This window comes from Ursus arctos, unplaced genomic scaffold, assembly GCF_023065955.2.
Source record: "Ursus arctos isolate Adak ecotype North America unplaced genomic scaffold, UrsArc2.0 scaffold_14, whole genome shotgun sequence".
NCBI lineage: Eukaryota > Metazoa > Chordata > Mammalia > Carnivora > Ursidae > Ursus > Ursus arctos.
In genome coordinates this window covers 30,515,502-30,528,401 of record NW_026622808.1, presented here as the reverse complement: position 1 = coordinate 30,528,401, position 12,900 = coordinate 30,515,502, and the positions used below count along the sequence as shown (strand labels likewise).

General features: G+C 52.9%; 1 long non-coding RNA gene across 2 annotated transcripts; it reads left to right on the top strand.

Moving 5' to 3' along the window:
• The first annotated feature begins 1,266 nt into the window (after positions 1–1,266).
• On the top strand, positions 1,267–6,293 carry LOC123001162 (uncharacterized). Of its 2 annotated transcripts, XR_008959170.1 has the most exons (4): positions 1,267–1,596; positions 2,110–2,246; positions 3,694–4,934; positions 5,340–6,293. It is a non-coding gene; the product is annotated as an uncharacterized LOC123001162 (long non-coding RNA). The 2 variants fall into 2 exon arrangements; XR_006409777.3 differs by having other exon boundaries at positions 1,267–2,246.
• The last annotated feature ends 6,607 nt before the right edge of the window (positions 6,294–12,900 follow it).

Genomic DNA, 12,900 nt, shown 5'->3' with positions numbered 1-12,900 from the left:
CAAGGAACCCTCATGAGTGTGTAGCCCAAAGGCAGTGCCACTAAGCAGAGATGGTTAGAAGGTATGCGACAGAGGTGTGAGGACCTCCCCACGCGACATTTTGAAGACAGGCCTGACAGCAAATATTCCAGTCTATTATCCCTTGAGGATGCGGCTACTTGAAGACTTTCCCCTTCCCTCCCTCCTTCTTTGTTTGTCTGCCTTCCTTCCTTTCCTCCCTTCCTTCTTTCCTTTTTTCCTTCCTTCTTCCCTTCCCTTTTCCTTCCTTCCTTCCTTCCTTCCTTCCTTCCTTCCTTCCTTCCTTCCTTCCTTCCTTTTGTTCGTTCATTCATTTGTTCTTTTGTAAAATGTGGTCACCATAGGCAAAGAGGTCTGCGCATGGACAGGCCAAATTTAGGGAAGTCTGGAGGCTATATTCGTAGTGAAGCCCAGGGATGTGTCGTCCCTTGCTCTGCCCTCTCTGGCCCCTGCACCAGGACCCCCGGGGTTGAGGGGGGTGACATGGAAAGCTGTAGAGAATCATTCGTCTCCTCCAGCTTCTCTCAGCAATGCCTTCCCCCGACTCCTTTCTTCCAGGTCCCTCTCGAACTAATAGAGAAGTCGTGAGACCTGAGTCCTGATTTTTGTGATCCTGCGAAGCTCAAAATCTAATTCTGATTTCGTAGGACACTTTTTAGCTTCCAAAGTGCTTTCCACTGCATTATCTGCTTTAACGAATTATCAACCCAGATAAGGAAAAGTGATAAGAAGTGCAATAACTGTGATAAGAGACAGAAGATGAGCGTGGGAGGTCCCCCAGACACCACCTCCCGCTGAACCAGGGGTGAGAGGTGAAGGAGGAGGCGAGCCGGTGAGCAGGCCCCCGAGGGCAGCGCAGCCGGGGCGAAGGCAGGATAGCGCTGGACAGAATTGTTCACCCACAGGCTCTGGTTCCTAAGACCCCTGCCCACCACGGTCCCCACTGACACGGAGCCGGGAACTGGAGCTTCTCTGAGACAGGTCCTCTGCAAGGCGACAGAAGCCTCGCTCTGAGTGTGGCCCAGAGCACCGAGCACTTTGTGATGCACGAGTCTGTAGGGAGTTGGAAGCCTGTCCCCCGCGGGATTTATCTTCAAGGACCTCATTTAAAATCGTGATTTGCAAAAGATAAGAGTTGCGAAACTGGAAGGCCCAAGCTTGTGTCTCTCTGGCCTGACCTTTTCTCCTTAGGAATCTGATCCCTCTCCCATTACCTTCGGATCAGCTGTTCCTGCTTGGTGGGGATGGGATGCCAGTTAGCGAGCTGCCCTGGATTCCACCTGCATTTTCACCGGCCTTCTTGGTCATTCTCCGAAGAAAAATGAGAACGAGGAAGATTCTCCGGCAGAGCCGTGGACGAGATTATTTTGAGCAAGGACTTTTTGGGGTCTTTACAGACACTAAGAACGAGGCTGCTGAGCCCAGTCACATCTGGCCAAGCACGTTTCTACGGTTTCAAGGCTACAGCTTGGGAAGGGCAGCTCTCTGGCCCAGCCCCGAGGCTGCCTTCGTGGAGGAGGGGTCGCGCTGAAGTGATCGCGGGAGGGGACCCCTTGCCACTCGTCCTCCGAGTCGTGGGTGAGTGAGTGAGACCACGGGTGCCGGGCGCAGTGCCGTGACGCCCTGGGACTGGAGGATGGCCGGTGACCAGCAGGGAGCACAGCACCCAGCAGGCTGCTGCCTGGCAGCTGGTGATGCCAGCAGTAGGACCGAAGGGCCCCCACTGTTTGGCCAGGACCCGGGCCAATAGCCTGCTGGCTGTGCGTCCCGGGGCCTGACCCTCTCCTGCCCACTGAGGTCTCGCATGGTGTTAGGGGGTGATTCAGGTTTGCGCTGGGGGCAGGTGGGGGTGAGGACTGGACGGACAGGTGGGAGAGTCCAGAGTTGAGCCCCGGCCGTGCGTCTGCCAGGTCTTGTGGCCTTGGAAACTCCTTCTGTTCTCCGGTGAGATGAAGGGTTTCAAGGTCATCTCCAGCCTGAAGACACAGCGGTTTTTCCAGGGAGGGTTCTTAACCCGAGGTTAAGAACAGGCTTCAGGGGGTCTGTGAAGGCCTGGTATGGACATGGCTACGTGCATTTCTTTCTGAATAGAGGCCACAGCTTCCTTAAATCCGCAAAGAGCACAGTGACAATGACACAGAGCATGCTTTCCAAGCCAAGGACTGTTTTCCTTCTATGTGCATAACTCACATCCAGGCCTCACATCTGCGCTGCAGTGCACAGAGAGGGTAAGTGATTTGCGCTGGGTCACACAGTGGGCACCGGGGCCCTAAAGGCCAAGCTCTCAACCATGATGCTACATGAGGGTAGGGAATGACCCTTCCCAAGGGGATCCGACAAAACCCCTCTCCCAAGAGAGAGGTGTGTCTCCTTGTCATCTTTCTAGGCATATGTACGTATATATGTAGATGTAAGATGTGTGGCTTTTTAGATGTAAATGAAATGTTACGCGTGCGTGCTTCAGCTTTAAGAACTTTCCACGTCTGTACACACAGATTTATGCTCTGCTTGTAACAGGTGCAGAGCGTGCACATAGGATATACTGTACTTTAATTGTTCCCTTCTTTATAAGCATTTAGATTGTGTCCAGACTGTTGCTCTTATGAATTATGTCCCCTTATAGGCACATCTTTACACACACGTGCAATTCTTTCAATGGGATAAAATCAAAGTATAGCCCACTAAAGTCGGGGGCAATCCAGCCCGGGCGTCCTGACAAAGGCTCTAGGAGCTTACGTTCTCACCGCAAACTTCTGAGTGGGCCTGCTTTTATAACTCAAAAAATACGTGTTTGGGGGCACTTCGGTATTTTGCATCAAAATTTTACAGTCCCACCAAAGCAATCAAAAGAGTGTATAAATATACAGGCATAAAGGTGATCTTTACAGAGATGATAAAGAACTAGAAACTGACGGAAAACCCAGCAAAAGGTAACTGGTTAGAAATTCCTGGATCCTCCATCCTGTGTGTGAGGTGAGGGTGCTGGGAGAGCCCCAGTGTTGGGAGGATGTGTTTAAGGCCCATGTAGCTCACCCTCGAGGCTGTGCTCAGCCTCACCAAATCCCAGAGCCTGGGTCTCTCCCTGCACTTGCCCAGGGCCCCCTCTGCTAAGATGGCAATTCCATCTGGATCCTGCACCAGCCATCTGGAGACCCCGGCTGGGCTGGGGCTCAGGGAGATGAAGCCTCGTGGGGGTTCAATCTAGCTCTGGGAACTGTGGATCCCCACAGGGTAGGAACGAGCCGAGCATCAGACTCACTGGCAGTAGGAGAAGCACCTGTCCTATTTCGATGCCCTTCCTCGGGCTTTGCTGCAGCAACATGGTGCGCAGTTGGTGAAAGGAGCCCGCAAGCCCCAAATCCCCAGGAGAAAGGCTGTGCAGCTTGCCAGAAGCCTCCCAACAGCATGGCTCATGTCTGCCTCCTACATTACTATAAACCGCAAAGAGTTTGGGACAGGTGCAGATTACTTTTATAATTTAAAAAAAAAAAGGGAAGTAGGAAAAAAGTGCAATAGGCATGGAAAGAAAGCCTTGACCCTGAGAACACATGAATGAAAACAAACAAACAAAAAACAAACCCTCACATAGTCTGTGAGGTTCTAACTTAAAATATTTGGGGAGGAGAGAGGGTGTTAGGAACTTACGTAATTTGTCTTTATTCCGTTTGTTGCAAGGCCGAGGGGAGGTGAGTAGGAGCGGACCAACTGCCCACAGGAGCCTGGGCTTCCCCTGTGCCGAGGAATAAAGAGAAAGCAAGTCCCACCGCACAGTCTGGGGAAGGCACCGGCGTGACGAGGTGGGTCGGTTGGTCGGGTTGTCCTGAAGAATTCTAAAGGCAGCATGGGATCCTGGGAAGTTGGTGATGTGAATGTGTTCTCCTGCCTTCCTCATCCTCTTGATGCATTTTCAGACTAACACTCCTACCCTAAAGGCTGTCTGAAGCCTGGAGTTCTCCTGAGACCCGCAAGGGAGGGCATGGATACGGGGTTTCCTTCCCCAAGCTTCCAGGTGGACGCAGTGGGCCAGAAGCCGAGGGGAAGGCTTGCCTCTCCTCTAGGCGTGAGGCAAAGTCCAAGCTGGCCACCCTATCCTTCCCCGAAGAAGGCAGACTGTCCGCTGCCTGGAGTGGGGGGGGCCCTGGAGGGGCCACTGCATCTCGCCCACCTTTGGGGAGCCAGAGGGGTCTGCACCAACAGACTGACTTCCTCCAGGACCTCACAGCTAGGACAGCGGTCCCTGGTCCTCATGCTCGGGGGGCTCTTCGCATCCCCTCTGCAGACGGCCACAGTTTGCCAGCCCGTTTCCAGCAAACCTACAAATACAGGAACCTGGGAGAACGACAGACTGCAGAGGAAAGGAAATCATAGAAGCCACTTGCCAGCAGACCTCCTTCTAGTGCATGTGCCAGGACGCAGCTTAAGGAGTCTGTGTGGAGTCGGAGAAGCCTCAGCGTGGATGCAGAGCGGTCCAAGTGCCAGTGCTTTGAGCGATGGGCACCAGAGGGCTGGGACCCTGGGTTCGGGCGCAAGAACAGCATCCTGACCTCGCTCTGAGAAGAGGGGAGAAAGTGTAAAATGGACAGAAAATTCCAGTGAGAGAAGTTAGGGCCACGAAGGTGATGAGTTTGGGAGACGCCCAGTAAGCAGAAAAAGTAAGCAGCCTCAGAAACCAGGCAGGGAACAGGAAGGAAAAAAGCCTTGAGAAACATTGTTTCATTCTGTCTGAAAACCCAGAGAACACCGTCAGGTTGGGGAACTCCGGGGAGAGGGTGGAGAAAGCGGACGGCATCTGCTCCGTGGTCCTGGGCTGAAAGTGGGAGTCTGTCTTGCACGTAGCTCCGACATGCTTCGAGAAGCAGGAGAAGTCGGGGCCGCCGAGATTCTGGAGCCAGGCCATCAGCCGTCCTGATTCATTGGTAAGTAACTGACAAGGGACGTGATGCGCTCTAGGCCTCATGGCCAGCGAGGGACGGAAGGCACACAAACCCTTCTTCTGACTTCTCTGGGTTTCCTTCCACCTCCGTGTTCCTTGCGGTGGGAGGCTCAGTCCTGGGCATTACGGAGCCTGCAGTCATGCTGTGCGCTGTCCCGCGTCCAGTTCCTCCTCTTACCCGTGCAATACTCCTCGTTCCATGTTGGCGAGCTCACTAATTTTATGTGTGGCCTTTGCCTCTTAAAGACTGGTTTTCTGTGCAGGGAAGATAAAGGCCAGCCAGCAGATTTACCAAGGACCACTGCTCTGCCAGGCTCCTTCCACCTGTTTGTCTCATTCTCATGCATGTCCTGCCAGGAAGGGATTTTTTTAATCTTTTTTTTTGCAGGTGAAAGTGTTACAGGATTTTTGGTCCCTTGACGCCCGCGGTTCTTGGTCACGCCGCTTCGGAGAATGAAGAGGTAGACCAGACAGAATGGTGGGCAGCAAAGCAAAGTTTATCGAGCAACAGTATAAAGCTCCCGGAGAAGGAGGGGACCCGAGAGCGTTGCTGTTTCGACGTTCAAATCTAGGGGTTTTACAAGCTCTTTCGAGGACCTATCTTGAGCACCCTGAGTGTGGGTCCCTGTGGATTGGCTGCTAAGGTGCGCCAATCAGGGCTTTGATCACGCACCTGTCTGCCTCTCGGGTTCTTGTTCCCGTGTTGCTGGACTTCTGGGCTGACATCTGGAGACCAACCCTCAACCTGGGGTAGTGACTGATGTTTTATGGCTAATTGTTTTGTTTCAGGATGTTTTGCAAAAGTCATTCCTGCAGAGGCTGCCAGACAGATGCTATGGTGGCCTTGTCGAAGCTGTGAAGCAGGATGCTAGGGTGGCTTTGTCTCAGCTGCCCCGGCTTTTTTGCTTTCTTGTTGGGGACCTTGGCCCCGACTCCCTAAGTGTCCAATTAACTCCTAACAAAAGCAGCAGCACAGGCATGATGTCCTGAATGCCGTCTGAAGCCGGGACAGAACTGAGTCCCCAAGGCCAGGCTCGCCCTCCTCTCCAGACAGCGGACTTCCTGACTCCTCGCCTTGCGCCTGGTCTGGGCCTCTGGGCCTCTCCTGGGTCCAGCTGGACTTGGCTGCTGCTTGGTCATCGCTGTATTGTAATGAGAGCAGCTGCCGGATATGTAATGTGGTGACGCTGTGTGTGACTTTGGGCCGCCCGCCTCCTGGCTTCCCCACGCTTAGGGCTCCGGTGGGGGTCAGCAGCTCTAACACTACTTTATCATGTAGGGGAATAAACAATTGGAAGCCTGATTGAAGAAGTAAAGCTCTGTAAACATGGAACCTTGAAAATATAACCATCTAAGTCAGGGCTCCTTCACTTCTGTTTCAACAAAGGTTTGCCCGTCCCGTACTAGGTGCTTGGCATGTTTCTAGATGCAGCACACAAAATACAAGACCTCAGCCCTCATGAACTGGTGGAGTCCTGGTGGAGGCACACAGACAACCAGAGCGTGGTGATTTTCTGTAGCTGACCCACACTAGGACAAAGACAAGACCCTGGGATGGACGGTGTCTCAGGGGAGTGACCTTCGTGCAGTCAGGGGTCTCTGAAAAGATAACAGCTGGGTGGGGCCCCAAATGGTGAGGAAGGGTCCTCGCGGAGGGGCCCCCCACACGCATCAGAGTGGGCAGCCCACAGCCAAGGTGCTGAGTTCAGGGGAGGTGCCTCTGGGGTCGGGGAGCGCCATGCCAGACAGCCGGCTGCTCCCCCTGCCTCCAGCTGCAAGGAGAGGCCCACTGCGTATCCCTGGGACCAGCCTGGTTGACAGGAACCAGGAGTCAGGCCAGGCGTCCACCCTCACCTCAGAGAAGAACAAACCCCCCTCCCTGCTGGGGCAGGGTGCTCGGGCAGGTGCACACAGTGCTTTTCCGCAAGAGCCGCTAAAAGTGAGAGAGCCCTGAAAGAGGGAAATCATCTCTCGGCTCTTAGTCCAAATCTCTACTGAGGTGGAAGCCGAACACAGAAAAGACCACGGGGTCAGCTGCAGCCTGGGTCCGACGGGCCACCTCCGGCCACGCCACATGCCCTGCCGTGGATTGGCGCTGAAGGGTGCTGGGCACTGGGTGAGCGGCCCTGACGGGTCAAGTCACTGAATGCTGCTGTGTGTGTCCAACTCTGAAATGTTTTGCCCAAACAACTGCAAGAGAATACATAAATAAAGGGGAGGGGAAAAAAAGAAAAGAGAAACTCTCCTAATAATCCAATTATTATGAGAATCTCTTCTGCCGCTTTCCTAAAAGCATTGCTTTAGAAGCAGGGCGCGGTCAGCGCTGCGCAGTGGTGGGGCGAGGGCCGTTCAGCGCAGGCACGGTGGCAGGGAGGCGGGAACAGGGTGGGAAGAGGCTGGGGATGCCTGGGAAGCCTAGGGTTAGACCTCCCTTTCATTCCCTTTCAGAGCATTGACTGAGCACCACTTGCATACCCGCCCATGCCCTCATTCCCCCTTCCAGCAATAAGCACCGGCCATTAACCGGCTTTGCTAGTGCAGGGCGGGGCAGAGCCTTGCTTTCAGGCCCGGAGTCCAAAACCACTGTGCTGGGAAAAAGACCAACATTTGGGCGGGCCAGCTCTTGGCAGCCTGAGAAGGTGTGTCTGCGGTTCTCTGCTCTCCTTCATCTCCTTAAAGACCCTTCTTTCTTTCCACTGCTCTTCCCAGAAGAGGCCGGACCCAAGAAGGAGGGTTGTCTCTCCGTGTGCCAGGGAAGGACTCCTTTGCTTTCCTTCAGGTCCAAAGGGGAAACGAGCCCTTCAGTAAAAATTGTCGGAGCTGTTCCATGATCTCTGGGAGCACGTATGGGTGAGCGTACGCGTGTGTACGCACGTGTGTATATACGGATCTATTTATGGCCATGTCTCAGCGGGCGGTTAGGACAACGAGTGAGAGAACCCACCCCCGTGATTGGCAGAAGCCAGGGGAAGAGCCACATCCCTTTCAAAGAACCTCAATCAACTCTGCCCAGCAGGCAGTTTCAAGGAAGGAGGCTGGGGACTGGGAATGTGGCCCTATGCGGGAGGAGGGTCACATGGGTCCTAACCTGCCTGCTGAGTGTGGTTGCGGCTCTGGAGACCTCGCGCACCGGGCGGCTGTACTGCCCCTCCCGGGAAGCCGTATAATGCGCGGCGGAATTCCTAACCGGCTCTAAGGGCTGCTCCAGGTGACTTCGGCCCCGAAGAGGATGAACTTCCACATTTTCCAGGCTGGAGGGAAAGACAGGGCTCAGGCAGGAAGGTGTCACCCAGTTGCTGTCACCCAATGCTTCCTACGTGGGGCTTCTAGGGGCTCATGGAGTTGCAAAGTTATTGGTCATTATTGGTCATTATTGCCCTGTGTGGACTTCCCTCCTCCTCCCCGCGCCCGGAAGGGGAGGTGCCTTGGACTTGGGGAGATAGAGGCTCTTGGGGAGGCTGTGCTGGGCAGACAGAATTGGCTCCGGGTCCAGGTCTGGGTGCTGTTTGCTGTTGGCAACAGTGAGTGGGGAGAGGGGCAGGGTCTCGGGCAGATGACCTAACTGAGGCCATCTTGTATCCTGTGAGGTTGTCCACATTTCTAACCGATGTGTTTGCACAACTTGTGGTCCCGGGACGCCCTTTGGAGGCGGAAACAGCTTTTATCCGCATACCTCCAAGTACTACAAAGAAATCAACGTCTTGCCTTTAACAATACCGAATGAGATTTGGGTTTTCTTTTCAGAGCATCCACTATGTTTTGGTGGGCTGGCCTGGTAAATCCAGAAAGTTGGTTTGACTTTTTTGAAGATAAAATCCTACAATAACGATTGTCAAATTTCTGATTGACATTGATTACCTGCTGATTTATGTAGCCGGTAGTCTTTGCTTTTATTTTTTCTTCCCCAATTAAAAAAGAAACCCGAATGATTTGGGATTAGGTAACTTCTCGCTTTCAGTGCTGGTGCTGGTCTCTGCGAGGAGGTCTCCCTGTGTGTGACGGGGACAATCTGTGCAGAGAATTTACATCATACACTCAGAAACAACTGTGCCACTTAGACAAGTGCTGTGCCACTTCAGAGAAGAATTGAGCTCCCTCTTCTGCTTCAGTGCTGGTGCTGGTCTCTGTGAGGAGGTCTCCCTGTGTGTGACGGGGACAATCTGTGCAGAGAAATTACATCATACACTCAGAAACAACTGTGCCACTTAGACAAGTGCTGTGCCACTTCAGAGAAGAATTGAGCTCCCTCTTCTGCTCTCATCTCTCCATTTTTTCCCCCTTTTTTCAGATGGCAGTTGACCCAGCAGGCAAAGCTGGCCAAGTCTGCAAGGAAGCTCAGAGATTCCTGGAGGCGACCAGAATCGGAAAGGGCTCTCTCCTCCGACAAAGTGCCAGGTCATGCTGAGGACGCCTTTGGCCAAATGGCATTCTGTCTTGTTCTTCTTTTCCTTATCATCTTCCCTCCAAGGAGTGGATGTAGGAAATGGTCCCAAGAAGTGCTAATTGTCTTGTAAGTGTAGCTGTTCAAAGAAAAGATAAGGAAGGGCTCCTTGCTTGCCTTCCCCCCCTCTTCTTCCTTCCCTCCCTCTCTTCGTCTGTCTTTCCTTCCTCCATGCATAGCTCTAGGGAGCAGCTCTAGGGTCCCCCCTCCCCCGGTTGGCACATAGGTGCTGAGGATGCTCATGGACCGGTGAGGGGGACAGACATGAAAACAAATCCGCATGATGGAGTGTTATGGAATCTCTGAGAGCGGCCTGTTGGGGCTGGGGTTCAGCTCCTAGAGTGGTCCATCCTGTGGGGGTGGGGGTGGGGTGGGAGGGATAAGAAAATTGGGAGTGGGGGGAGCCCCAGGTCACATTTCACCTCCCAGATGTAAGATGCTGGAATTACACAGGGCCAGCCCCTCCGCCAAGAGTGGGGGGGGCGGTGTTACATTTTTAAAGTTCATGACCACTTCTTAAGGCCTATCAAAATCTGTGCCAGCTTTTAGGATGTGGACTTTGTCCTTGCTCTGCTCCTTGACCGGCCCGGCCCGTGAGGTTGCCGGTCCTGGGGTGGTCAGTGGGGTCAGGATGCTTTGCTATTGTGTGTCAAGGGCAGCCTCTAGTGACCAAATTGGGGTTCACATCCGTTCCCTCCTGACTTCTCTGCCATGGCTTCTGGAAGCTTCCTCCACCTTTAATTCTTCTCAGGGGTTGTTCCTTCTTCTTCCATCTGGTCCTTGGACGCTCATCAGGGCTGCCCTTGGCCCTTTCCTTAGCAAAGAGTCGGTGGTGTGCCTCGTCCTTGAGCTTCCCTGCCCTGCATTGGCTCTGATGCTGCCCTCCCAGGGCCTTCCCTTTCTCTCCTGTTGGCTTCTTTAAGAAACAGGCTTAGTCTTTCATGCCTTTTTAAAAAAAGATTTATTTATTTATTTTAGAGAGTGAGAGAGAGTGGGGGGAGGGGCGGAGGGAGAGGATGGGAGAAAATCAAGCAGACTCTGCATTGAGGGCAGTGCCCGGCACGGGGCTCCGTCTCACGGCCCTGAGATCATGCCCTGAGCCAAAAGCAAGAGTCCAACGCTTAACTGACTGCGACACTCAGGTGCCTCCCCCCGTTTTTTTAATCAAAGGAATACATGTGTCTAGTTTACAAAATCAATACAGCTGGATACTCTTCCGATGCTGGTACAGACAACGTAGCACCAAATGATTTGTTAGTTTTGGAAATTTTTTCAAGTGAAGCTTTGAAAAAAAAGAAAAGTAGCTCCAAGCCCACGCAGTGAGGTCTCCCGTACCTGTGTTCTTCCTGCCCGAAGGCGCCTGGAGAGCCCCTGCCGGCCCTTCTACCGCCCTGCGAGGGAAGGGGACGAGGACTGGCACCCTCGCTGGGGGGGCACTCAGGATGGGAGGTCTTCTTGCAGCAAAAGTGTGGGGTCGTGACACTCCCTGAAGTCCCCCCTCCCTATTTTTCTTGTCTTGTTTTTGGTTGTTTTAGGACCTTGTTGCAGGGAGAGAGAGATCCCTAGAGAATGTTGGCTAAGAATTGGGACTAGCTCACGGTCCCTGATGAATGTCTAAGCTGTGAACGTAAGGAAGCAATTACCCATCAATTGTGTGATGATTTGCTGAACATTGTCAGCTAAGTCCCGAGGTGAAATGATACGTGCACGGTTCCATAAAATAACATAAGGCAGAAGGATAAGTAATTATGGGCCACAGAACCACAGTAGGGAAGAAGCAATTATTTGCTGTGACGGAAGCAGCTAGACCCCTGTGTGCGTGTGTGTGTGTGTGTGTGTGTGTGTGTGAGTGTGCGTGTGCACTCATGCGTGAAGGCGGTGGGGAGCAGGGACCTACCGGGGAAGCAGAACTTCCTGGGGGGATAAATCAGGAGTGTTGGCTCACAGCTGCATCTTGTTGGGAATTGCCCTCGAAGGGAACCACCTAGAACGAAGATGCTTCCCCTGCAGGACAGAACATTTAACGATCGGCTGCTGTGGAGGGTCCAAAGCCCAGGTGATTCCCTGGAGAAGATCTTGGTCCTCCCTGCCCAACTAGACGGTCAATGGGCGAATACTGCAGCCATAGCCGAGAAGGGCATGGCGGTCAGGGGCGCAGACCTCAGGGGTGAGGGTCTCATTGCTCCACCAAGGTGAACTATATAATGCGGCAGCCGTGCTAGCTCGGGGTGAGGGAATGTTAGACCGGGTGGAGGAGGAAGGAGAGGACTGTTGTTATCAGCTGTGCCCCAAGGTCCATCGTGGTGTTGGAGACTGCAGCCCGTTCCACTACTCTTTTTGTTCAAGTTCCTGGCAATCCTGGAGGAAGTAGAATCCACAGAGGGAGGGCTGATTGCAATGGACACCTGGATCCCCTCCCTGGGACCGTGACATTACTCCCCAGATGCTGGGTGCATCGGCAGGAACTGTCCTCATCACACGGGCACTCTGCTTGGAGGAGCCTATAAGTCTTTCGAAGGTAGGATCTATGCCTTTTGCACCCCCTGGAACACCGTTTCCCAAAATGTACATGTGGTTCGGGATTTTAGGTGGTGCACAGGTGACCATAATTACGTGCCTCATTATTGCTTTTACATTTCAGGCCCTGTGTACGTTATCCAGGACTTCAAAATTTGCTTTGGACAGGTAAAAAGCATTTTAGGAAATGAGTTGATGGCCAATCGGAACATGAAAAGATGCTCAAATCACTCATCATTGGGGAAATGAACATCAAAACCACAGGGAGATACTACGCCGCACCCACAAAAAAATGGCTATTCTTAAAAAATCAAAACAAAATGAAACCCAGGCAGCAACAAGTGTTGCTGAGGATGTGGAGAAACTGGAACGGTCGTGCACCGCGGGTGGGAACGGGACATGGTGAAGCCACTGTGAGAAACAGGGTGGTGTGGTTCTCCACAAAATCAAAGCAGGCGATTGCTCTATGATCCCACAATTCCCTTGTGAGGAGATACACAAAAAACGGAAAGCAGGGACGCGCCAGGTATCTGTACGCCAATGTTCACAGCACCTTGTTCACAGTCGCTAGAAAGGGGAAACAAACCCAAATGTCCATCGATTTTTGGATAACATACATACACACCACGGAATACTGCTCCACCTTGAGATGGAATGAAGTTCTGACCCACGCCCCAACGTGGATGAGCCTGGAAGGCATTATGCTAAGCGAAATATGCCAGGCATATGTATGGCTCCACTTCCGGAGGTATCTGGAAGAGTCAAATTCAGGGACACAAAAAGTAGATTCAACTCCCAGGGGCTGAGTACGTGGAGGGGAATGGGGAGTTAGTCTTTAACGGGTAAACTTTCAATTTGGGAAGATGAAAAAGTTCTGGAGAGAGATGGTGGGAATGGTTGCCCAGCAACGTGGACATACCCAATGCCACGGAACTGTGTAGTTAAAAATGGTTGCGATGCAGGCGCCTGGGTGGCTCAGTCGTTAAGTGTC